The sequence below is a fragment of the Pipistrellus hanaki genome, assembly GCF_964339955.1.
Source record: "Pipistrellus hanaki genome assembly, chromosome: X".
Lineage (NCBI taxonomy): Eukaryota > Metazoa > Chordata > Mammalia > Chiroptera > Vespertilionidae > Pipistrellus > Pipistrellus hanaki.
Genome location: NC_140524.1, coordinates 13,931,671 through 13,958,993, shown reverse-complemented (window position 1 = coordinate 13,958,993; position 27,323 = coordinate 13,931,671). Strand labels below are relative to the sequence as shown.

Below are 27,323 nucleotides of genomic sequence, written 5' to 3'. Positions count from 1 at the left end.
AAAATTATTTTGAACCTTGAATCTTAGTTCTAACTAAATAAGTTTTCATGTAAAAAGAGGTGAAATAAAATAACTTTCTTAACACATGGAGCCAAAAAGCTTATAAATTTCAGTCACTTTTTCATTTCTTGATGTTTTATTTCAGCAAAATAAATAATAAATACAATAACAAAATATATCATACAAGAACCAGATTGAACAAAGAAATCTGTGAAACTTATAGTTAAGTCCAAAGAATAGTTAATGAATAATATTTTTAGAAGTAAAAAGAAAAATAACAGTAAGAAATTAAGTATCAAATGCTCTAGTTCTGGATCAGTTGATTGGAGTGCGGTCCCATGCATGAAAATGTTGCGTGTTTGATTCCAGATCATGGCACATACCTAGATTATGCATTTGATTCATAGTCAGGGTGTACAAGAGACAACTGATGGATGTGATGTTTCTCTCACACATCTATATTCTTTCTTTCTCTCTTTCTCTCTCTAAAATCAATAAAAACATATCCTCTTGTGAGTATTAAATAAAATGCTCTAAAAATGAAAGAGGGAAATGGCAATCAATGAACACATGCTAAAGTTCTTGTTATGGTCCAAAGGTCACCAACACTGACTCTATCAATACAGAAATGCAGAACAGTAGCAGTGGCCTAGAACCTGGAATGTAGAATCAGATTCGCTCAGTCAAATCCTAATCTCTGCTATTTGCTCACTGTATGACTTTGGGAAATTATAACTAATAATTCGTGGAAGTGTTATGAAGCTGTAATTAGTCAATATTTGTATAGCAATTGGAACAGTGTCTAGCGCTCAATAAATATCAACTATTATTATTTTTAGTATCAACTTCAGATGTTGACTTTTAAAAGTCATATTGAATACATAACACTTTATGAGTTAAGTGTATATCTGACTACAATCTGTACTACAGATCTTTTTTTCCCCATTGTTTTTATTGTTTGAAGGATTACAAATAGTAGTACATATGTCTCCTTGGGTCATGGCAAATAAAGAGATTGTAGGGACGGAAAATATGTGAAATATCATTACTTTACTCATAATCCCACCTCATCCAATAATATTCCATCAGTTGCCTTATTCCACAAATGAAAATTAGTAGCAAGTGGTGGGAAAGAGTTCAAATCTTGGAGCTCAAGCAACTTGAACAGGTTTGTTTTTAAGAAATCTCTACATCTTAGCCTTCACATAAAACATTGTGTCAGCTTCACCCTGAAGGGGTCAATTTGGACTCTTCTAGTTAAAAAACCCATTACTGAAATGGTCCACTTGAGCAAGTCTCTCAGTCAGAATAATCTTTACTGACATTGTTTCAGTGTCTTAAGGAGATTTCATTCTTATTTACAAAAACTCATGTAGCATCTTGTCCCTTCACAGCCAACATACTTCACACAAAAAAGCAGAGTCTTGGATTCACTGCTTGATTCTTCCTCTGTTAGCCAGAAGAAGTGAAATTAGAGACCATATTTTGATCATATTCATCATTGTCACATTTGTTTCAAAACTGAGATGTGTTTAGGAGGCAAGTTCTTGATCACCAGTTGATTTCTATGAATTAATCTATTCAGATATTCACACAACCTTAATTTTTTGTTTTACAGCACTGTACACATTGTAGATTATCTCTCAGTAATAATCCATATGCCCTATTTCCTGCAGTTAAAATCATCATTCACAAAGTAAATCATTAAACAAATGAAGAACAATTCTTCTACTTCTGTATTCTAGGCTGTCAGTGATAAACGGAACAATAATAAAAGTAATTGAATGCAACGATAATATATGCCCACACATATGCTAAGAGCCAATTTATACTCTGCACATCAGTGGTTTTGTTTAACTATAGTGTGAAATATCTGCTTTCATGCACATATGATAGATAGTAATTGATCTTCCTTTTGTTTGTCATTGATGTTTTGTAACATCCAACAGGGTCATTTAACACATTTTTATTCTTTCTCTCTGAGCAGAATATTTGTCATTAAATTTGTAGCCTGTGATCACAGTCGTCTTGAAGTCAAGTAGCTTTTACATGGATATTAAAACTGAGTATGTATTTAGCTAGAAACCAAACTTATCAGAGACTCAACAGACTAGAAGTTGATTTTTATCTCACATAATATTCTGGGATAGGAAGGTTCAGGATTGGCATGGAGGCTTTTCCAGAAGTCATCTTGAGATCTAGGCTCCTTCTAGCTTATCACTCTGCCTTCTCTCAAGCATTGCCCTCACCTGTATAGTCCAGGATGGCTCACCACCACATCTATAATTGCAGGTAGCAGATGATGGGTGAAGATACATGTCTCTTACCTTTAAAGACATACACCAAAAGTTGAACATATCACTTTCCTTCATATCTGGATGGTTAAATTCAGTCACATATTCACACAGAGTTATAAAGAAGCTGAGCAATTGAATATTTATTTTGAGTGGCCATCAGTTTCTAACTAACACATCAGTTTCTGTTTTTGAAAAAATAGTGTAATATGGACTTGGGTGACTTCTAACAGCCTCTCTAACATCTGGTTTTGCAACAAAAAGCAAATACTTTACTAATTCACCTGTAGTTTGGCCTGTTCTTTGTTTTCAGTGAGAAAAATATCATTACTGGAGAGCATCATTGTGCACGTGCTTTGGAAATATTCAATGTCGTGTGCCTTATTAAAAAGGGACATGAAAGCTGTGATAGTTTTTATGCAAACTTTAACCAACGTTTTATTTTTAATACAGATATCACCATATTTCCTAGTCAAAGTTTTCTTCTTTTATTTTTTTGACTATTTATGTTAAATTATCACAACCACATTTTCACTTGTCCTAGAACATACAAATACACAATCTATATTAGTATTTGAGTCTTATTCACTATTTAAATTTACAAATTTCTAAGCATTTATATTACTGTTTTCTTAAGTTATTTTATACCTCATTGAATCATTTCGAATTATTGATTTGAATTGAGGATATAATCAAGCACAATAAATATGAACAACAAAAATATAATACCTACAAAGAATAAGATACAAATAACATGAAAATGAGAAAGTGAAAAGCAATATTATAAATGAACTAGAGACCCGGTGCACAAAATTAATGCACACTCAGCCCAACCTCCACCCTCTCCAATCTGAGACCCCTCCAAGGATGTCCTACTGCTCGTTAAGGCCAATCCTACCAGCCTAAATGGGCAGTCTGGACATCCCTCTCACAATCCAGGACTGCTGGCTCCCAACTGCTTGCCTGCCTGCCTTCTTGATTGCCCTAAGCGCTTTTGCCTGCCAGCCTGATCACCCCTTAACCACACCACGGCCAGCCTGATTGATGCCTAAGTGCTCCCCTGCCAGCCTGTTTACCCCTAACTTCCCTCCCCTGCAGGCCTAGTCACCCCTAACTGCCCACCCCTGCAGGGCTGGTCGCCGCCAACTTCCCTCCTCTGCAGGCTTGATCATACCCAACTGCCCTCCCTTACAGGCCTGGTCCCTCCCAACTGCCCTCCACTGCTGGCCTGATCACCCACAACTGACCTCGCTTGCAGGTCTGGTCCCTCCCAACTTCCCTCCCCTGCTGGCCATCTTGTGGTGGCCATCTTGTGTCCACATGAAGACAGGATCTTTGACTACATGGGGGCAGCAATCTTGTGTGTTGGAGTGATGGTCAATCTGCATATTACCTTTTTATTAGATAGGATGGAGGCCTGGTGCATGGGTGGGGGCTGGGTGGTTTGCCCTGAAGAATGTTCCAGATCAGGGTGGGGGTTCCCTTGGGGAATGGGGAGGCCTGGGTGATGGGTCTGTGGTGGTTTTCAGGCTGGCCACGCCCCCTGGAGACATAAGAGGAGGCTCTGGTATCTGGGGTTCATTTATCTTCTAAAATTGAAACTTTGTAGCCTGGAGCGAAGCCAAGCCTTCTGCTTGCTCTGTGGTGGCAGCCATTTCTGTTGGAATTTATATATCTTCTATAATTGAAACTGTGTAGCCTTAAGTGGAGGCCTGGGCTGGCCAGAGTGTGCAGAAAGCTTGGCTTCCTCCATTGCCAGGGAAACACAAGCCTCCCTCCTGCTCTCTGTGGTCATACTCATCTTGGTTGGGTTTATTTGCATATTCACTCATCATTGGCTGGTGGGGTGACTTGTGAGGATGGCTTGTGGGTGTATCTGGGTGATGGTTAATTTGCATATTACTCTTTTATTAGATAGGATTATTAGATAAGACAAGTGACAAATTCTGTCCTTTAACATTGTAATAATTATTAGCAACATTAAAGAATTTCTGTTATAGTCATAATTGATCTTACATTTCAAATCTACAGAGAATGTGAATTAATTACATTGCCTTTTCTATTAAAGCTATGGAAATCTCTTGAAATTACTTGATAATCCTGCAGGGATCTGTTAATAGTCTAAAGCCTGCACTTTGAAAGATGCTTTCTTAAAATTTAAGTTGACCTGGTGTGGTTTGTATATTCATTTGCAGGATCCAACCAATAAATTTCAGTCTGGTATTACAGCCAGCATAAAGACTCAAGGCAGGAGGGTGTATGCTCCTATTTGGATTGGGGGTAGGGATGTAGCAGGAGGTTAGGGACAAGAAAGACATAGAATCAATATTATTGAATTCAAATTTAAATAAAATTTGATTAACAGATATTTTAATATCTGAAAATTAGAGTCAGTTGTGTAGTATATTATAAAATCACCTTTGCTATTTAGTTGTTGCTTTCTCCACATTTAGAAAGCGTTGGTAAGAATATATATATATATATATATATATATATATATATATATATACACACACACACACACACACACACACACACACACACACACACTGAGTGGCCAGATTATTATGATCTCTGAACGCATAATAATCTGACCACTCAGTGTATATCCTATATAATAAAAGGCTAACATGCAAATTGTCCCCTCAATCAGGAGTTCAACCAGCAGCCAAGCCACCCAACTACCCATGCCCCCTTCCCCTGGCCAGGCTGGCTAGACTCCACCCATGCACAAATTCATGCACCAGGCCTCTAATATTTATATACTGAATGTCCAGGTATTTATGTGTTCAGAGATCATAATAATCTGGCCACTCAGTGTATATTAGAGCTGGGCCCAGTGCATGATCAATGCTTCTCTCTCATTGATGTTTCTATCTTCCTCCCTCTCCTTTCCTGCAGAGGAGGGCAGTTGGGGGCAACCAGGCCTGCAGGGGAGGGCAGTTGAAGGCAACCAGGCCTGCAGGGGAGGGAGGGCAGTTTGGGGGAACCAGGCTGGCAGGGGAGAGCAGTTGGGGTGATTAGGCTGGAAATGGAGTGGTTAGGGGGTGATCAGGCTGGCAGGCAGAAGCAGTTAGGGGCAATCAGGCAAGCAGGAGAGTGGTTAGGAGCCAGCAGTCCGGATTGTGAGAGGGATATCCGACTGCTGGTTTAGGCCCAATCCTACAGGGAGGTCAGATATCCCCCAAGGGGTCCCAGATTAGAGAAGTACAGGCTGGGCTGAAGGAACCCCCCTCCCCCAGTGCATGAATTTTATGCACCAGGCCTCTATAATAGTATTGGTATAAAATCCATGGGCACTGACAGTAGATTTGGATATAGGTCTTTAGAAAATATAATTGCTTAAGCAGAAAGAGTATTTAAAAGCCACTCCTTGACATTCTAATAGGCATATTGTTAGAGCTTATGGGGGAAAATAAATAAATAATAGTAACACCACACAGCTTTTTTATAACTCTGAAAAATTAGACAAGTCGCCTCCAAATCCCTAAATAGGAAGAAGCTTCCAGAGATTGGTGCCATGAAGAGTGATTTCAAGATAGCTTAGCGATATATTTGGACTATATCTTCTTATTGAACATTGGTTTTTCCCTATTAAAGGTACAGTATGTTTACTCTCCTTTGGAAACTGGAAAGGCTTTTGTACGTGCCTTCAGAGAGGACTGGTCCCTGCACCCAAGTAGAGTGAATGAGAAGCTGGAAGAATATCTCAGCTGCAAAAGTGTCCCCTGAGGAGAGTGAGGTCTCAATCTCACACCAGAAACCCCTAAGCAAGAGCATCAGAACTGGAAAGAGGAGCCTTAAAAGAATCTGGCCGCAAAAATCAGTGGGGATTCTGTCAAATAGAAAGAGAAGGGAGTCTGTTGGAATCATAGATAGTCCCCTAAAGGGTCAACACACAGGAGATCACTCTTGGGCACTCACCCAGGGCTCTGGTAGATGGAAGGAGACACAAGGATTATGGAAGCAATAAAGAGAAGAGCTAGCTGAAACCAGTTTAGCTCAGTGGATAGAACGTCGGTCTACGGACTGAAAGGTCCCAGGTTTGATTCCGGTCAAGGCCATGTACATTGGTTGTGGGCACATCCCTGGTAGGGGATGTGCAGGAGACAGCTGGTCGATGTTTCTCTCTCATTGATGTTTCTGGCTTTCTATCCCTCTCCCTTCCTTTCTGTAAAAAAAGCAATAAAATATATTTTTAAAAAATAATAAAATAAAAAAAGAGAAGAGCTGGGTTGAGTGGCTCTGGGGAGATTTGTAGGGTTGGCTACTGAGGTCCCAGTTCTGAGACAACATTCCACTCCACCCTCAGGCTCCATCTTCCAGTGTCAGATACTCTTATATACTTATAGCACTATATGGAAGTGCACTAGTCTGGTCCTCCAAATACTGGTGACACCACCCTATCAAGTTCAAGTCTAGCAGAAAGACAGACCACAAGTTAAGAAACAAAATAATTCTTAATAATTTCAAGAATTGAAATCATATAAAACATCTGCTAAGATCACATTGGCATAAAACTAGATATCAACTACAATTTAAAAAAAAAAACATTCAAATACATTGAGGCATTTTATTAAACAATGAATGTGTTACCAAGGAAATCAAGGAAGAAATAAAAATTACTTGGAAATAAATGAAAATGAACATACAACAGTCCAAAATCCATGGGAAACAGCAAAAGCAGTCCTGAAAGTAAAGTTCATACATAGCATCACTTTCATAGTATCAAAAAAGTCAAATAAATAATATAACATTACACTTAAAAGAAATGGAAAAATAAAAACAAACTGAGTTCAAAATAAGTAGAAGGAAGGAAATAATAAAGATTAGAAGGGAAATAAATGACACGGAGACTAAAATAAACAATGCAAAAGACCAATGAAACTGAAAGCTGGTTCTTTGACAAGATAAACAAGATTGATGAACCTTTTACCAGATTCAGCAATATAAAAGAGAGGGGACCCAAATAAATAAAATCAGAAATGAAAGTGCAGAAGTAACAACTGACACCACATAAATACAAAGGATTGTAAGAAAATACAATGAACAAACAAATATACTAACAAAGAAAACAACCTAAGCAAAATGGACAAATTCCTAGAAACATACAATATTCTAAAACTGAACCAGGAAGAATTTAAAAAAAAACAAAACTGAATAGTCAGTTAACAACTAATGAAAGTTAACAACTAAGTTAACAACTAAGCAGTAAGCAAAAAAGTCAAAAAAAAAACAAAAAAAAAAAACAACCAAGTCCTAGACTTGATGGCTTTACAGGCAAATTTTACCACAAATTCAAAGAAGAACCAATACCCATCATCCTCAAACTATTCCAACAAATTCAAAAAGGAGGAACACTTCCAAGCTCTTTTAACAAATCCAGCAATATCCTAATTCCCAAACCAGATAAGATTACTACACAAAAAGAAAATTATAGCCCAATAGCCTTGATGAACATAAATGCTAAAATCCTCAAAAAATATTAGCAAATGGGAGCCAGTAATACATTAAACAGATCATACACCACGATCAAGAGAACTTTATTTCAGTGTTTCAAGGTTGGTACAATATTCACAAATCAATTAATGTGATATATCAAATAAACAAAATAAGAGATAGGAATCACCTGATCATATCAAGAGACCCAGAAAAATCATCTACATATATAAAGGCCTAAGTGACCATTATGACCAAATGGCCTGACTGATCAGTCAACTAGTTGCTATGATGTTCACTGACCACCAAGGGATAGATGCTCAATGCAGGAGCTCCTGGTGGTCAGTGCACTCCCACAGCCAACCTCCTGCCCAGCTGGCTGGCCTCCATCGCCAGCCAGGCCGAGGGACTGCACCCTTGCATGAATTCGTGCACTGGGCCTCTAGTCAGTATATAAATGGATAGAAAGGCTCTGGTGCATTTACACCATGGAAACTATGCAGTAGTAAAACAGAAGAATCTGCTACCCTTTGAGACAGCATGGAGGCACCTGGAGAGTATTATGCTAAGCAAAATAAGCCAGTCACAGAAAGACAAGTATCACATGTGGAATCTAATGAACAGAATAAACTAAAGGAACAAAATATATCCAGAAATATAGAAGCATGGAACAGACTGTTGAATCTCAGAGGGGTGGGTGGATGGGTGGGAAGAGATCAACCAAAGAACTTGTATGCATATATGCATCACCCATGGACACAGACAATAGGTTGGAGGAGGCCTAGAGTAGAGGGCAGGAGCAGGGTATAAGGGGTCTATGGGAGAAAAAAAAGGGGGGGGGCATATGTAATACTTTCAACAATAAAGATTTTTTAAAAAGCTGTGGTACATTTACACAATGAAATACTATTTGGCTATAAAAAATCTCTTATCCATTGTGATAGTATGAATGGACCTGGAGATTATTTTGCCAAGTGAAATAAAGCAGTCAGAGAAAGACAAATATCACATGATCTCACTCATATGTATCATCTCATGAACAAAATAAACTGAAGAATAAAATAGATCCAGAGGCATGGATGCATGAAACATATTGACAACTTTCAGAAGGCATGGATATGGGATGGCCTAGTTGAAAGAAGATGAGAAAAAAAATAGCGAAAAGACCTATATATGTAATCCGTAGACACAGACAATAGTATAGTGATGGCCAGGTAGAAGGTGGGGCAGTGGCAGGGTGGAAGTGGGCAAAGGAGGTGAATTTTGGGACATTTGTAAATAAACAATAAAAATAAAATTAGCTCTGGAGAGTGGCTCAGTTGGTTGGAGTATCATCTCATAAGTCAAAAGATTGTGGGTTTGATTCCAGGTCAGGGCACATTCCTAGGTTGTGGATTCAATCTCTGATCCAGGCACTTGCAGAGGCAACTGATAGATGTTTCTCTCTTACACTGATCTCTCTCTCTCCCCTTACTCTCTCTCTAAAATAAATGAAAACATATCTTCATCTCAGGGTAAATATTTAAAACATAATTAAATAGCCCTGGCTAATGTGGCTCAAGTGTGATTCATGTTGAAGGTATATGCCCAGATTTCAGGTTCAGTCACGGTCTCTGGTCAGAATGCGGGAGATAGATGTTTCTTTCTCACATTGATGTTTCTCTCTATCTGTCCCTCTCCCTTCCTTTCTCTCTAAAGTCAACTAAAAAGAACATATTTAAAAATAAAATTTAAAACAAAGATGTCCTAAATCTCATTTTCCAGTTATTTGTTTAAACTTATCATTTATTATTATTTCTGTGACAATAATATATAGAAATCAAAAGCAAAATAATTCACTTGTGATTCCACCAGCTAAACAAATCAAACAAGATGTCATAGTCAAAAGACAATTAGTTCTTTTGTTTTTTTGTTTGTTTGTTTGTTTGTTTTATTAATCCTCACCTGAGGATATTTTTCCATTGATTTTTAGGGAGAGTAGAAGGGAGGGGGAAAGACAGACATATTGATTGGTTGCCTCCTACATGTGCCCTGACAAGGCCAAAGATCAAACCTGCAACCAAAATATGTGCCCTTGACTGGAAATGAACCTGGAACCCTTCAGTCCAAGGGCCGATGCTCTATCCACTGAGCCAAACTAGCTAGGACTAGTTTTTTAAATTTATCTTTATTGTTGAAAGTATTATAAATATTCCCCCTTTTACCTCCATTGACCTCTCTACCTGTTTTTGAGTCCTGAATCTGCCACTCCCTAGAAATGTGGTCTGCAAATACTCAGTTTCACTGAGCTTCAGTTGTGCTCATTGGCAGAAAGAGAATGATAACAGTGCAGACCTCCCAGGGAGTTGTGAGCATTAAATGAAATAATGTGCATGAAAGTACCTCATAACTGTAATTTACTGGGTACTTTGGTTATAATTATTTTTTTCTTTTATATTCTTTTCCAGCTTTTGTTCACAAGCATGTAACCTTTCCCAGCTATGATAGTTGTACACACAAGTTCATTGCTTGCCTCTGTTATCATGGAGGTGCTTTCCTGTTTCTATATCATCATTATCATCATCTTTTAGGATAGTGTCCTATCTTAAGTGACTATGCCAAAATTCATCAAACCATTTCTCCACTATTGGGTGGTATATCTATCCCTGAAGCTTTGCTATATGAATAACAATGAGTAATTTTAATGGCTTATAATTTTTTTTTACCATTAACAGGGAACTTCAAACTCAAGGTCTATAAGGGCTAAATAAGTTATTCTTCTGAGAGCATAATTGGACAGCCAGGCTTGCTGCCAGTAAGGCTTTCATGAGCCAGAGTAATCCCACCACAAAGACAGTGCCTCAGGACCCATAAATTGTACTTTGAACCCCTGCAAAGACAGGAAACAAAGTCGGAGAAGGGTTTGGGCATTAATTTTTCAAATGTAACTGTGGGAATTGCTATGCATATTGCTGGGAGCACTTATGTAGAGATTGGAATAGATTTATATTCAACTTTCAAGTACCAAAAGCCAAAGTCCTTGCTGAAAGAGGTTACAATTCAAAACATTCTAATTGGATATTGGAACAAAGAGGAAAGTGGCCCAGGCTGACAGTCACAAGGAGTCTGAAGATGGAATTGGCGCCATAGGAGATTTTGCCAAGAGGCAGGTCTGGGGCAGGCTAGAGTCAAGGGAGCAGTCATAATGAAAGGAAGCCAGCAACAAGAGCCATTCAGAGGAAGGAAAAATTAGGAGAGCAGAGTTAGTAAGGTTCAGCAAGAGGAATTAAAAACCTACCATAGGGGAAGTGGTTTTTCTAAGCTGTCTCAATATGAGAGACCAGGTAAAGTGAAGAAAAGTGGCCTCTCCTGGTAATGGAAAAAAAAAATTAAAAATCAGGTAGCAGTTGTGAAGCATAAAGTGGTCCAAGAGGACACAAGTGCTGACTATCAAACTAACCCAGGGGGTTCCAGTCTGGGCCTGGCACTATTATCTGTGCCACATGGAAGATGTGATGAGGGCAGAAGCAATCACAGGTGAATCTGAATGCTAAAACAGATTCATGCATAAAACACTTCAAAGCTTCCCCTTTGCACTTAGGACAAATTATGAATCAATCACATGGCTTAAAAGGCCCTGAATGCTTTGACCCTGGCCCACCTTATCAGCTTCATGTCTTTCCATTCCTCAGTGTGATGACTCAGAGCACCTCCTCTCATGTCCTGGAATGATTGGTGCTCTTTCTCACTTTCAAGCCTTAACTTACAAAAGTTGGAAAACTGTTCTAAGAAATATAGAATTCTTTGCTTTCTGCCAAGGGAAGAGCATCCCCTAGAGTGGTGTAGTGTACAACTTACATAATTTTCCAGCAACCTTAAACCCACATATTACTCATGTCAGAAAATGGACTTTTGAGAAGTGTCTATTCAGGTACTTTGCCCATTTTTTAATTGGGCTCTTTTTGTTTGTTTGTTTGTTTGTTTGTTTTTGTAACAAAATAACTTATAATTATACAAGAGGCCTGGTGCACAAATTCCTGCATGGGTGCAGTCCCTAGGCCTGGCCAGTGATTGAAGCATGAGCATCTGGTATGGAAGGGCAGGTCCCAGCTGACTTCTGGGCCCTGGGAAGCACCTCACGCACCCCCTCCACCTGAGTTACAGAGCCCATGTCCCCACAGGGAGGTGCGATGAACACAGTCAGATGTCAGATGCCTTGGCACGGGGCACAGCATGGGTCTCTGGGCTGCCCAGCGGGACCACATGGAAGTTGGATAGGCAGCACGCTCTCTTCCAACCAGCCTTGCAGAACAGATCCTGCACCAACCCACAGGGAGCCCAACCAGCCCTAGCAGTCCCAGTAGCTGCAGCCAGGATCACTCAAAAGTGGCTGCGCAGGTGTGGGGTAGGCTCCTTGTCAGCACCTGGCACCTGAGTGTGGGAACTTTCCAGGCATGTGAGCCCTATCATCCTGGGGGAGAGTAGCACGGGGAGTGAGAGTGAGCTTAGAAGACACCCCGCATTCTCACTGTAAATCTATCCCTGTCATCCCACCCCCAGGTAGCTGGCAAGAGGTTGCAGGCTCCTGCCAGGGAGCCGAGGGAGGTTGTTCATTGCTACCCACCCCCAGTTCCCAGTCCCAGCCCAGCGCCAGCCCTGATCAGGCAATCAGAGCCTGCCGCCACTGGTTGCCATCTGTGGGGCGATTGGTCTGGGACCGAGACCCCCTGCCCGCCTCCTTCCCCCCTGCCCCCCCACCCCGGCTCTCTCAGTGTCTGGAAGCTGGGCTGCAGCCCAACCCCTACTGCCACTGCTGGTCTCTGTCTGTGGGGCAATCAGGACCACCTGGTGCCTCTGGATCAACTACTCCACCATCTCACCCTGGTCCCCCTCTCATCAGGGCCCATTCGGGTAGAGCACCTCCACTGCTGCCCGCTGCCAGCACCGCATCCATGTTCTGTGTCACCCCCTGGTGGTCAGCACACATTATAGGGAGCAGTTGGTCAAGGGGGCAATTTGCATATTAGGCATTTATTATATAGGATTATAAATTCTTTATAATATAATTTTGGATATTAAACCCTTATCAGATGTATAATTTGGGAATGTTATCCCATTCAGTAGAAAAGGGGAAAGAGTGCATAGAAGGGATAAATGGGGGGTGGGAGGAATTCAATCAATCAATCAATCAAAAAGAAAAAACAAATACTTAATTCATTAAAATAAAACAGGGAGGCCATCAGTCTGGCCCAGTGAGGCAAATCTTATGGTCCAGGATCAGTGAGGAAGAAATGGCTTGTGAGATGAGCAAAGTAGATTAGAAGAGCCTGCTATTCTAATCTACCAGAATGGCTCCCATCAACAGTGATGGTGGCAGTCCTAAAGCTCTCTCTCCTTTATGTGCCCAGCAAAATTTTCCAGGATGACTCTAGTCAGAGACCAAAGTTGGATGTGTGATTGGGAACAGGATTAATTGAATGGGCCAATTGCTACAGGTAGTAGAAAACAGATGCCTTTCTGTAATGGCCCCTTTGTGTAGTACTTGAGTAGGTCTTCTCGGGCAAGATTTTCTCAAAGTCATTTCAAAGGGGCCCTACATTTTGAAAACTTCCTCAGATACCTTAGATGCCCAGACACAGATAGCAGTAGTGGACTTGTCATGGAAGTCTCCTGATATTTATTCCCCCACAAATGAAGCCTTTATAGCACATGATGGTTACATTTATCTGGGACTAACTTATTTACCAGCAAGTAAAATATGAAATTAGTTGGCCCCTAAAGACAGTTTGTTCTTTTATGCTTGATGCTTTAATAAGTCATCCCAATCAAGGAAGTTTGGGGGAAGGTACCACACTTGCTTTCCATATTCTCACGTTCTGCATGAGCAATAATTTTCCATATAGGGCCTGTGATGATCCCCTTGAGACTGTCTTCATGATCCTGTGATTTCTAGTTTCTAGGGGACTGGCCATGTGTTTGCCTTGGCAGACTACAATAGGAAACTTTATTTTGCTTTTTTAATTTTATTTCAAAGTTTAAAGTTCTGGGAATATTTCAGAAACAGCCCCCTGATCAGGACAATGTTTCTACTGTTTTAGGACATAACAGGAATTATTCTCATGAGCATAATTTTTCTTCTTCCCCAGCCACATATTTTAACAGAGCCAAAGAGACTTGATTTGAATGCTTTATTTCTATCAATTCCCCTGCTGTTGTGAGAAATGTGAGTGTGATTAAAGCACTCTCCCCTTGTGTTGACAATCCATGAGCACCATATCATTTTTTTCTACCAAAGATTGAACAGCATCGGCTCCTGCCATGTGGCCCAGGGCTGGACCTCCTCTAGCAGGGGTCCTTGACCTACAACTGGGAACAGGGATTAGATAAAAGTTGCACTGTTTGATTTCACTAACTTGTGAGTAGAATATATAATTTCCCCCAATTAATGAATGTAGGTAATAATCACCCACCATGGTATTATTAAGAGTTGGTATTTGTAGCATGTAACCAAAAGAAACTAGAAATATTTGCAAATTACATTAGTGTTGTTAAAGATATTTCAAAATGCTATTTATACTTAATACTCTAAAATTACAGTAGTTGTTCAAAAGTCCTTGCTAAGAAGTATATATGCTATTGTATCACAAATTTGTTTGGTAAAACATTTTATAACTATAGTCAGTATTGTGGGTTCCTTTTGTAATCTCATATACACTGAATTGCCAGATTATTATGATCTCTGAATGCATGATAATCTGGCAACTCAGTGTATATCCAATATAATAAAAGGCTAATATTAAAATTGTCCCCTCAACCAAGAGCAGGCAGGCTGGCCAACAGCCTATGGCCCCTCCCCCTGGCCAGGCTGGTCGGACCCCACCCATGCATGAATTCATATTCATGCACTGGGACTCTAATATATATATATATATATTGAGTGGCCAAATTATTATGCGTTCAGAGATCATAATGATCTGGCCACTCAGTGTATTTTATGGATTTAAATACTTTTCTGATATGGGCCTATAGGCTTCAGCAGACCACCAAGGAGGCCAGGGCACAAACCAGATTAAGACCTCCTGCCCTGAAATCAATGACACTCTTACTCAAGGCAAGGATAACCTCCAAGGGTGAATAGTTCAACACAAACTCATCATAATAACTGTATAATTTAAAATCATTCTGAAATGGAAAGCTACTCACGGGTTTGGCTCAAGAAGGAACAATAGCAATGCTGAAAAAACTATAATCATGTCATTGGTCAACACCAAACCTCAGCCAAAGTTCAGTCCCTTCTTAGTAACCTTATAGTCTGTTTGCTATATGATCTCCTGGGCAATAGCATCATTGGTCAAGTAGACTGATTTCTGCCTCTCAGTGAGCAAGGACAAAGCAAGTCCTTATTCTTCATTCTAGCAAGAAGTGATTGGGTCTGGATTTGTACAAAGAACATGATATAAAAATAACTTGTCAAATATATATATATATATATATATATATATATATATATATATATATATATATATATATATATATATCAGTCCATGCCCTGTAAAATCTTTCCATCAATGTTGGACATTGAAGGTGGTTTGGAGAATGCAGCTAACTCTAGATACTCTGGAACATTTCTCACTTGCACCATCACCCTATCTCTTACAGTTCCTTCCCTGCTCATTTGCTGACTTTCTATACATTGCAATTGGTCACACTGATAGAGATACCACACATATGTGGCATTGCCCTGGGATGAACTTAAAACTGAAAAAAAATGTGTTCAACTATTGTTCAACTTATGTTCAACTATTCATTTTAATCCAAGAAATAATGCTTTGTTCATGCATTTTTTTTCAACACATAGATTTCTATGTGCACAATTGTACCAGGAAACACTATTTCCTCATCTGTATTTAAAACACTATAATTTTCATATGAGAGAAATACCCCCAGTGTCAGAATGTAGCAATAGTCCCTTAAAGTAAAGGACTGGCCATTTGCAAAGTTTACATAGCACTTCACAAACATCACTTTAATTAACCTCCACAACTCTGTCTGGGAGGTAGCAGTATCTCCACTTTAGATAGACAAGGTCAAATCCTTGCCCAAGGTCACAAAGGCAGCCAGAAACAAAGGTGGCATTTGTATCTTCATTCATCAAGGCTCTTCATACTGCCCAACAGCTCCAGATTATTTTAATTCTTAAGAGAGTGCACAGTGAGAGGACAGTAACAATGGTCCTGTCTCACCAATGGATGACATTCTCTTCCAAATCCCCAAATGCTTGTTTAGTGATATACCCAAAGAAAGACCTAGAAATTAATTCTTCTCTTCTTGGATTTCAACTTTACCTCACTTCCCTTTCCCAATCAAACACAGATGGAGGATCTTAATGAACCAATGAAGGCTGAAAGATGAGGAGAGATCTTGCTCCAGCTGCAAATCTTTTCAGAAGGCAGAGAGTTGGATTTTCCTCTTTGGACCTAATTTCACTAACCAGCAACAGAGTGCTCATTTCCATTCCAAGACTCCTGGGACACACAATCACTAGGACCTCAAAGGGACAAAGTCAATTAGACAGGATTCTAAGAATTTCCCATTTGGAAGTACAGAAAATTAACGTCAGAGTAATTAAGGGACATGCTGTTTGAAGGTCTCTGCCGAACTTCCTCTCTGAATTTAACTGTGGTTCCCAACCTGATACTAGAGATGTCCAGAATACACCTGTACATGCTCAACTGATGGTGCAATTATGGGAATTAGTTGACCATCTGTCATTTGGGGAAACAACTGCCTAATGGCATCCTTACTTGAGTATTTGCATATGTGTTCCATACATGCAAAAGAGAAGGCCACTTAGAGACATGACCAGGGGCCTTATTACCACATTATCAAATCCTTCTACAACCAAGAAGAGTCCGGCAAGTCAGAAACTTTCTCCCAGATTGGCCAATCTGGGACAGGGAGGTACAGAGTGAGAAAGAGGAGAGCAAGCCAAGTTCTTCTCCAAGGGCCTAAACCAGTCTTCTGGAGTGAATATCATTAACCAAGCTCACTTACTTCAAGAAAAGAGCCTCGAGGTATTGACTGGGGAAAGAGAGAAGGAGAGCAGCTGGCTTCCCATGTCCTCAGACCTAATATGAGACAATACTTGTCCAACATATGTAAAGTTCAGTCATATCCTCCAGAACATCCAGCCTTCATTAACAAGGAACCACAGTGATTGAAATGTGGTCATTGTTCTGAATTGCTGAATCTACCAACAGAGCTGCCTGGGAGCATGTAATATTTTATTTTATATTATTTTTAAATTATTAATTGTACATTTATATAACTACATATTTATTGAAAAAAATCTGAATGTAAGTGGAACCATGCAGTTCAAATCCACGTTGTTCAAGGATAAACTATATTTCCAAATTCACAGTTCAGAGAGTCTTGGGCATTTGCCTTGTGAGTCTGAGAGGCTGATGCTGCTGGTTTGCTGTGGGTCATGAATATGGAGCACCAGAGTTAGCATCTCTGGAGTGCCCACTCTCCTCAGTTTTGCTCTTTGTAACCAAAATAACACCTGGCAACCTGGAGCATAGGTCAAAGAAGTGCTGGCCTGTTTAAAATGGTAAAGCCTCAAATTTGGCTCAAGTAATCTCTTTTTTTCCTTTTATGATCATAAAATGAATTATGGAAGGATTTTATTTGCTCATGTCTCTCATTACTATGATCAGACTTATCTGTCGGTCAGAGAATTGCTGCCTATACAAAAAGGCAAATATGAGAATTCAGAAGTGTCAGAACTGGAAGGGCCCTTGGCAAGCATATAGGGCCACCTTCTTTTATTTTGTTGATGAAGAAATAGAGGTAGAGAGAGAACAAGCTTATATGAGGTCATACGGACAGGGAAAAGACAGAAACTAGAATTTCTGTACCAGGAGACCACCTGCTTGCCAATTGCCATTTAATATGAAATACACATAGATGACACCTTTAAGTAAATGCTATATGTGATGGATCCTTGACAGAGTCGTGACATATCACTTTCACCCCCTCCCACTTCCAAACCTGTCTTAAGGAGCCCAGAATTGCACCTCAATTCTAATGAATATTTGGCAGATAGAATTTCTTATACCAATGTTGTCTCAAATATTTCCTAAAGTTAATGCCAATGGAAATAGGCATAAATTAATTATGGCTATAGATGTCAGAATCTTGTAGCAGGGAAAACCATAAAAATCAAGAACAAACTTCACTCATTGTAAATATAAAACTCCTCTGGGAACATATCTGAAGGAAGAATGCTTCTATAACACAGTTAAAATCTAAATTACATTATTCAAAGCTATATAAGTGTGGACTAATAAATAACACATAAAATAAAACAGCACTTTATGAGGAAGTCTAATCCTATATTTCAAGCATTTTCCCACTCTTAAATTTGTTATTTTATATGAACACTTTTAGCCACAAAATTTCTAGAGTTTATTCAATATCTTTTATGTGCTTTACAAGGTCATTAAAGAATTTATTTGCTCTTTCCCTTACAGATTGGAAGGTGGGCAGTGATATATGAGGTTTCACATTTTATTTATTCACCAAACTGTTCCAGATGTGATCCCATCATTTATCCACTGACACATCAAACCTGCTGGGTGCCCTCCACACTGACCTCCTCTCCACATTTGCTTTCATGCTCTTAAAGTTATAGCAGGAGTCACTTCTATGAGAATACAAGAGAATTGCTATTTGGGGAGCGGTGGTAGCGGGAAGGAGGCAATCAAACTTCAGTAATAAAAAATTTAATTGCTCCGCTACAATTTGAAAACGATATCCAGGTGGAAAAGCGAGCCAGTACCATTCCCCAAAACATTGCTTTCCACTTGCTCTCCAAACAGGCTGCATGTCTCATATTTGGAATGCACGAGATCTGAATAAATGGAATTGAGCAGGTACTAAATCATTTCCTTCTTCTCCGAGTGATTTGTCACCATAATAAGCATTCTGAGGGTGATAGACCTTTTATCACTACACACTGTTAAGCAGGAAGGAGGCTGCAGTGTATTCCTGGTGCTCTTCAGGGAAAATAATTACCCTATGCAGACGTGTTTTTTTAAAATATTGATTTAACAGAAAGTTATATTTAAAATCAAGTGCTTATTTATTGCAAAATATGAAACATTGTTGTGTAGGAAAGGATAATGATGACTCACTCTATGACACAACAGTCCGAACCTATTTTTTATTGTGGGCAAAGAGAGGAAGAGGAGTTCTCATTTGAAGAGCCCCTTTATAATGCCAATTTTACACATACTACATCTAAATATTGATATTATCATCTAATATTTGAAGAGCATATCATAATTTGCCAATGTCATATGCACTATCCCATTTCACAACCACAAGAGCCCTATGAGGGTTTTAGGTCTGATGTTATTGGCTCCATTTTCCAGAAGAGGATACTGAGGCTCAGAAAGTCTGATATGATGATGCAAAAAGTATATAGAAAACCTGCACGGAAGCTAGGGTATTCAAATTTAGGGGGAAAATTTTATATTACATAGGACATACTAAAAATATTCATTGTTTATTTAAATTCAAATTTAACTAATTTGTTTATCCTATATTTTGTCTGACAACCCTAAGTATAGTGAGGCTCTAAAATGGGAAATCCTAACCCTTTATTGACACTGACAAAAAAGAAATGTATGCGTTGGTTAAGAAAGTGTGGGTGATTTTACCACATTCCCATGGTAAGTAAATGGCAGAGTTGGAAATGCAAGTCATTTCTTTGACTTCTTAGCTGAATGAACCTGGAACCAGAGGCAAGGGATCTTAAAGTTGCTGTGACAGGATAGCAGCATGCTCAGTCCAACTGAGATGGGAAATAGTTCTTTCAGGCCCTTGAGGTCCCTAGAAACAGAGGAATGCAATGATCCAAAGAGCATCTTTGACTGGTATCTCCCATACTTTACCCTGTAGAGAACCATTTGAATGCAACTAACCCTAAAACCACAGTACCCAAATGGATGTTTTTTTTTAAAGTAAGCATAAGAAAATATTATGTATCACTTACAAATAAATGTACATCAAAGCAATGTACTAACATTTTCTGCTTATCAGATCAACAAAACACAAAGCAATATTATACCCTGTGCTGCTGATGATGAGGGAAATAGGCTTGTCACATAGTATTGGTGAGAGTATAAATAGATACCATCTTTTAAGAAATCAATTTTGCATTATCCACAGCAATTTAAGACTCACATGTCCTTTGACCCAGAAATGTTACATTGCTGGAAATTAACTTGGCCATAATGCCACCCAAGCACAAGCTTATACAGTTCAGCCCTATCCAATGGCCCTAAAGCTTGACTGGACAAATTCAACTCAATCTTGCTCATATCAGGAATAAGAGCTCCTAACATTTGAACCAGGCACTAAGCCTAGTTCTTGGCTCATGTTTATGTTATTTAATCCCATAAAGTCAATACTGATATTAACCCTATTATATTCATGTGAAAACTGAGGCTTGAGGAGATTTAATTACTCATTTTGGATTCTACAGTTAGTAACTGGAGGAGCAGGAATTTGAATTCAAATCAGTTTTACTCTAAAGTTTGTGTTTTTTCACCTTTTCCATACTGCCACTCAGAGAGAGAGCAAAAAGGAAGCCATAACAGACTCCCATAGGAGAGCAGGAAATACATGTTTGTCTTCTTGGTTGAATTGTGGTATTTTCTGTCATGGTGAAACTGCTAAAAAAAAAAAAATTCTGGAGCTATTCATTAACAGGGAGAAGAAATCTATACAGAATCTAAGGTCCCCAGTGAACCTAGGGGTATAAAGTATAAATGAATGAATGCATCAGTAAAAGTAGTATTCTGCTCACCAAAGAAATTAATTTGCCTCCCCCAATATTCCATCTGGAATACATAGGCTATGGCCCTATAAAAATAGTGATATCAGTGATTGGTTTCAATCAAAATGTATAACAATATTCTTAATTTATTTTATTTTATTTTTGTAGTCATGTCATTTCATCAAAAGCAAATGACAACTGGATGGGATAAATTATAAGTTTGGAATTTTGAAGGGTTAACACTATTCAAATTAATCAGAAAAAAAAAACAGTTTGGAAAAAAAAATCTGGTTATATTATTAGCCCTAAAAGCAAGAAAGATGCAACCTTGTTGAGATGGTTTGTTATTTTATGAAGTAAAAGATGAATTGAAACATTCCAATTCTCCTCCCAAGTAAAATGAACAAGAAAAAAAAGAAGATGGGTATTAAGTACCTATAGTATACTAGAGGTATAGTATACTAGAATATATAGTATCCATGCACTGGTAGAAACCAAGATGACGGCATAGGTAAACACCTGAACTTGCTGCCTTACACAACCACTTCAAAATTACATGTAAAAGACAAAATGGACATCATCCAGAACCACAGGAAGGCTGGCTGAATGGAAATTCTACAACTAGAAGAAAAGAGAAAACCACACCACGACTACAGGAGCTGTGGAAGTAAAGTGCACGCACAGGTACAGTGGTGCGTGCGCAGAAAGGACTGGCAACTGAGGATGCAGGTGTCTTTTTCAATCTAGAAGGAAACACAAGCTCCTGACTCACTGCTCTGAACTCCAGTTCCGGGTGAGACTCTGGGGACCCAGACTCATATGGGAAGATACTGGACTGTCTGGCTTTGGGTGGAACTCCAGGGCGGCTTTCTATCAGAGATGCTTGCAGCAATTACTGAGGTACACTGAGACCCAGGGGCCTATTAGGGCAGGGCTGAAATCAGCCTTAACTGTTTGCTCCACTCTGTTGATTCCCTGAGACCCCGCCCACCCAAGCTGTGCTCAGAGGCTTTGCACATGAATGGTTTGGCCCTTTGCAATCTAAAATTACCTAACAAACTGAAGCTGGGTCAGAGAGTGCCAGAACTTCCAAAAGAAGGCCCAAGACCCCAAAGCAGCTTGCATTGCTTCACAGCTGGGCCTCATCTGGGCACCTCCAAACCCTAAACAAAGAAGAGGAATCTTCAGATCTCTCCATAGATCCTGCTGGGTGACCTCAGGCAGAGGCTAAATTAGCACTTTCTTGGAGATCCAAGAGACAGTGTACCCAGTAGTCAGAATGGGACCATCCAGATTACAACTCCTCAGATCCATAAGGACTCACTCAAGGGGCAGACTCAATGAGCACCAAAGCTCCACTGAAGCAAGTCTTGCCCTATAAGGGTGTCCCCAGCACAGAAGTTCTCCCAGCATAGACCCAGCTGATCCTCACAGCCAATTGGCCTGGAGGTCAATTCCTCCCAGTGACACCAACATCAATCAAAGCTTAACTACAGCCAAAACCGGTTTGGATCAGTGGATAGAGCAACATTCTGTGGACTGAAAGGTCCCAGGTTCAATTTTGGTGAAGGGCATCTACATTGGTTGTGGGCACATCCCCGGTAGGAGGTGTGCAGGAGGCAGCTGGTCGATATTTCTCTCTCATCGCCATTTCTAGCTCTCTATCCCTCTTCCTTCCTCTCTGTGGAAAAATCAATAAAATATATTTAATTTAAAAAGAGCTTCACTACAACAAGACTGTGCATGCAGCTCACAAAGGGGTGCACCAAGAGTGTCCACCTCAGGTAATTGAGGAGGCTGAGCCACTGGGCCCTATAGGACACCTAGCACACAAAGCCACTCTATCAACACAAGGAAGCAGACAAAATGTAGAGACAAAAAAACAGGTCACAAATGACAGAAATGGAAGAAAGCAAACTCCTGGATATAGAGTTCAAAACCACAGTTACAAGGTTTTTAAAAATTTTCTAGAAACTGCCAATAAATTTAGTGAGACCATCAAGTATATGAAAAAGGACCAATTAGAAATTAAGCATACAGTGACTGAAATACAGAATAATATACAGAGATCCAACAAGAAACTAAAGGAACACAAGAATCAAGTCAAAGATTTGAAATATGAAGATCAAAAAATACCCAACCAGAAAAGCAAAAAGAAAAAAGAATCCAAAAATATGAAGATAGTGTAAGGAGTCTCTGGGACAACTTCAAGCATACCAACATCCGAATTATGGAGATGCCAGAAGAAGAGAAATAGCATGATATTGAAAACTTATTTGAAGAAATAATGACTGAAAACTTCCCCCACCTTGTGAAAGAAATAGACTTACAAGTCCATGAAGCACCGAGAACCTCAATCAAGAGGAATCTAAAGAGGACCACACCAAGACACATCATAAGTAAAATGCCAAGAGCAAAAGACAAAGAGAGAATCTTAAAAGCAGCAAGAGAAAAACAGTTATCTACAAGGGAATATCCATAGGACTGTCAACTGATTTCTCAACAGAAACTATGCAGGCCAGAAGGGAGTGGCAAGAAATATTCAAAGTGATGAATAGCAAGAACCTACAACCAAGATTACTCTACCCAGCAAAGCTATCATTCAGAATTGAAGGTCATATAAAGAGCTTCACAGATAAGAAAAAGCTAAAGGAGTTCAGCACTGCCAAACCAGTATTATATAAAATGTTGAAAGGTATTCTTTAAGAAGAGGAAGAAGAAGGGTAAAGATAAAAACTATGAACAACAAATACATATCTATCAACAAGTGAATCTAAAAATCAAGTGAATAAAAATCTAATGAATAGAATAAACTGGTGAATATAATAGAATCAGGGGCATAGAAAGGGAATGGAGAGGGGTGGGGGCATACGTGGGGAGGGGTTTGGGATGGGAATAGGGGGATGAGGACAATTATGTGATACCATAACCAATAAAGAAATTTAAAAAAAAAAAAGAAAGAAAAGAAAGGAAGTGGACTGACAATTCTTAGGAAGAAAGGGGTGTGGAGGGTGCAGGAAGAGACTGGACAAAAATCGTACACTTATGGATGAGGACAATGGGGGGGGGTAAGGGCAGAGGGTGGGGTGAAAACTGGGTGGAGGGGAGTAATGGGGGGGGGGGAAGAGGAACACTGCAATAATCTGAATAATAAAGATTTATCTTTTAAAAAATGAGAGAGCAAGACAAAGCCCAAATATAAGAAATAGAGAGGACTCTGATTTATCTAAAGAAATCTAATAAAGAGGTTCACATCTTTTAAGAAAAGAAAGAAAGAAAATTCACACACTGGAGAAGGTTCCCTCTGCCTGGCCGGCCCCCTCTCACAGTCCAGAGCCCTCAGGGGTGGGAGGAGACCAGGCGATCAGGGGAAGGTGACTCCATCACACCTCTGCTGCTACCACTGCCTGCAGCGCAAGCCTTGGCCAGCCCTGGTTACCTGAGCCTTGTGAGGCCCTGGTAGGCTGGGCAGCTGACATCTGAGGCTTGCCTGTGCCTTGGGCTGGCTCTGGGTGGCTGGGCAGCTGACATCTGAGGCTTGCTTGAACCTCAGTCATCAGCTGGGAAGCAGCCATCCAAGGCTTGCCTGCACCTTGAGCTGGCCCTGGGAGGCTGGGAGGCTGAGGGGACTGGGGGACCCCAGGGGCAGGTATGCAGAGAGGCCAGGCTGCCTCCAGGGGCCAGCCTGGCCTTGTTGCATGCCTGCCAACCAGTTGGGGCTGAGGGGACTGGGCACCACCATCTTGTGGCTGTGGGATCCGCTATCTTCTAGGGTGGGGCAGTCAGTTAGCATATTCCCTCCTTATTGGCTGTGGGCACCACCATCTTTGCTATGACATGAGGATCCATTAGCATATTCCCTCTTTATTAGATAGGATAAGGAGGACACTGTGGCAGACTTACACTCCTATGAGACTGTCACAGTCTTGCCCTGCCCTCAGAGATCAGAGATGTGTCTTAAACTGAAAATTAAAGCCTAGCCTAATATTCATATTAGTGATTTAAGTGCCTTATATTTTCCAGGGCTTAATTTCTTAACTTATTGATATGGAAATAATAATGCCTGTTTTATCCCACACAGGGCCATCACTATGTTAAAATTACAATTAATAGAAGTGAAAGTATTGACAAAAGTAAAATTATAGCATAAATGCCTGGTGCTGTAGTAATTGGACTGGTACTGAGGAGGACATCAATGCTGCATGGGTTGCACTCATACCTTTGGAGGTGAAGTTTCTTCACTTCCAGGACTTTCTAAGTTGGGAGAGAACAACAGGGCCTACTTTGGCTACTTTTAAGTTGCAAATATGTGCAATACATGGGCTATGGCCCCTATAAAAAAATTACTACATCCTCAGAAAAATTTTTCTTGGAACTAAAATTCCATGGTTACAGAAGATGTCATTTATATATTGTAGTGGCTAATGTATGAAAATTGCCTATGTTGTCTTAAAGCCTATTCTGTCATGTGTTACCTGCTCCTACTTATGGGGTCTTCCTTTTACCAAAGTGTCCACAGTGAACATAATTGATATACAATGAACTGCATTTATTTAAAATGTAGTCTTATTTTTGAATATATAAAAATGCTTTAAATATTGCAATACTTCATATTATGTCTGCTTCACCTGTTGACCTACCTTTATATTGTATATTTCTTCATAGATTTATATTTCTTCATGTGTAGCCTGCTCAGGGATACTTTGCTCTTTGTAGTTGTCCATTTTGTATTTAGCTTTTCATTAGTTTTAACTCTGGTTTGGGTAAAAAAGAAGCATTTTACATACATTTTTTCTTCATCAGTTTACAGATGTTTATGTTTTTATCATCTCTATAATAATATTTTAATCTTTTGATATCCACATTGTTTCATCTATCGTTAATAAATTGTTCAACCACTGATTAAATTTTCTGAATTTAGTAAATCTTATTTGGGAAAAATTTAAGTACACACTGAAGAATATAAGAATTTAGCTCTAACAGTTTAATTTTTTGTTCTATGGATAATAAAATATTTCTGAGTTCATCTCAGGGCTATTGTGTCAGGCTGTCAAGAGGTTGCTGGTGCCTCTGTCGATCTGAAAGCTGCTTTGAGATTTATACACATCCATGAAGGGTCAGTATTTGTATTATGGACAGTGCTACCCACATGTGGACAATCATTTTTACCCATGCCACTCATGCTATCAGCAAGAGGAACCAAATTTTCAACTTCAAAAGACCAAGATAGTAGCTTCAAAGGAGTTACCACCATACCATTAAATACAGAATGGGGGATGTCCTTCTCAGATCACAGATTCTAGTTCTACAAAGTTTTCTCTTATACAGAGCCAGGGACTTTTGATGTTTTAATAACTTATGAATATAACCCAGCTTCCTTTGCTCTGTAGCCACTTGTGGTACACTCCCTTCTTACCTGAAGCAAGGGAATGGCAATTTGATAGCTCTAAAGCTAACTGAAGCAGGGGAATGACAATTCAATAGCTTTAAAGCACACTGATTTAGAAAGTGGATAAGATGATAATCTCACCCTAGTTGATTTGGCTCAGTGGAAAGAGCATTGGCCTGTGGACTGAAGGGTCCCAGGTTTGATTCTGGTCAAGGGCACATGCCTGGGTCCTTCTCAGATCACAGATTCTAGTTCTACAAAGTTTTCTCTTATACAGAGCCAGGGACTTTTGATGTTTTAATAACTTATGAATATAACCCAGCTTCCTTTGCTCTGTAGCCACTTGTGGTACACTCCCTTCTTACCTGAAGCAAGGGAATGGCAATTTGATAGCTCTAAAGCTAACTGAAGCAGGGGAATGACAATTCAATAGCTTTAAAGCACACTGATTTAGAAAGTGGATAAGATGATAATCTCACCCTAGTTGATTTGGCTCAGTGGAAAGAGCATTGGCCTGTGGACTGAAGGGTCCCAGGTTTGATTCTGGTCAAGGGCACATGCCTGGGTTGCACACTTGATCCCCTGTAGGGGCTGTGGAGGAGGCAGCCAGTCAATGATTCTCTCTCATTATTGATGTTTCTACCCCTCTTTCCCTTTCCCTTCCTCTCTAAAATCAATAAAGATATATTTTTAAAAAGATGATAGTCTCATTTTACCCAGTGATGAAACCAATGCATAGCAACTAACACTCCAGAACACAGAAAAAAATGATTCATTAAAGAAAGTTTAGGATCTGGTAAAATCTGCATATGACTGACAACATAGTCAAAGACCTGAGAGACCCTTGTAATGCTAACCAATCTCTCCTATCTTTAAGAATCCTTTTCATTGTCACTTTTGTTGTCCAAAGACAGGCTATTTTAATGCTCAGGTGAAGAGTGATGCTGGCCCTAACTTGGGCAGCCAGCTGTAGGGTCAAACAAGACAGGAACAATATGAAAGCTATGTTGACAATAGTAATATAAATCCTCAGCTGCCTGTCTGTATTGTCAAAATTAAAGTAGAGCTGATCATGGAGCATTTCTCCTTAACTCATTTTGTGGCAAAACTGACTTCAATTGGAGGTAGGAGGAGATTTATAATATTTATCCTACATAATGTGTATATTCATATATTTCACTGTATAAAATGATTTGATTGTGTGTGCTGCCCTGTTTTATGTGATATATGATATTGTAATATATTATCTTTTTAAATTTTGAAAAATTTAATTCTCTGAAGCACACCTTGTTCCACGGATCTCAGGTAGATATGTATAGCATAGTAAAAAGGTGGGCTTGGAAGCCAGACTGCCTAATTCTAATCCCAACTATAC

At 39.5% G+C, this 27,323-nt stretch overlaps 1 long non-coding RNA gene across 1 annotated transcript in view; it reads right to left on the bottom strand.

Moving 5' to 3' along the window:
• The window catches only part of LOC311615777, a 154,217-nt gene that overhangs the window by 23,078 nt on the left and 103,816 nt on the right, over positions 1-27,323 (bottom strand). The window contains exons 2-3 of the long non-coding RNA XR_014793807.1: positions 25,200-25,313; positions 19,511-19,610 (exon numbers count right to left, since the gene is read on the bottom strand). This is a non-coding gene — a long non-coding RNA (uncharacterized lncRNA). The remainder of the gene's footprint in view (positions 1-19,510; positions 19,611-25,199; positions 25,314-27,323) is intronic.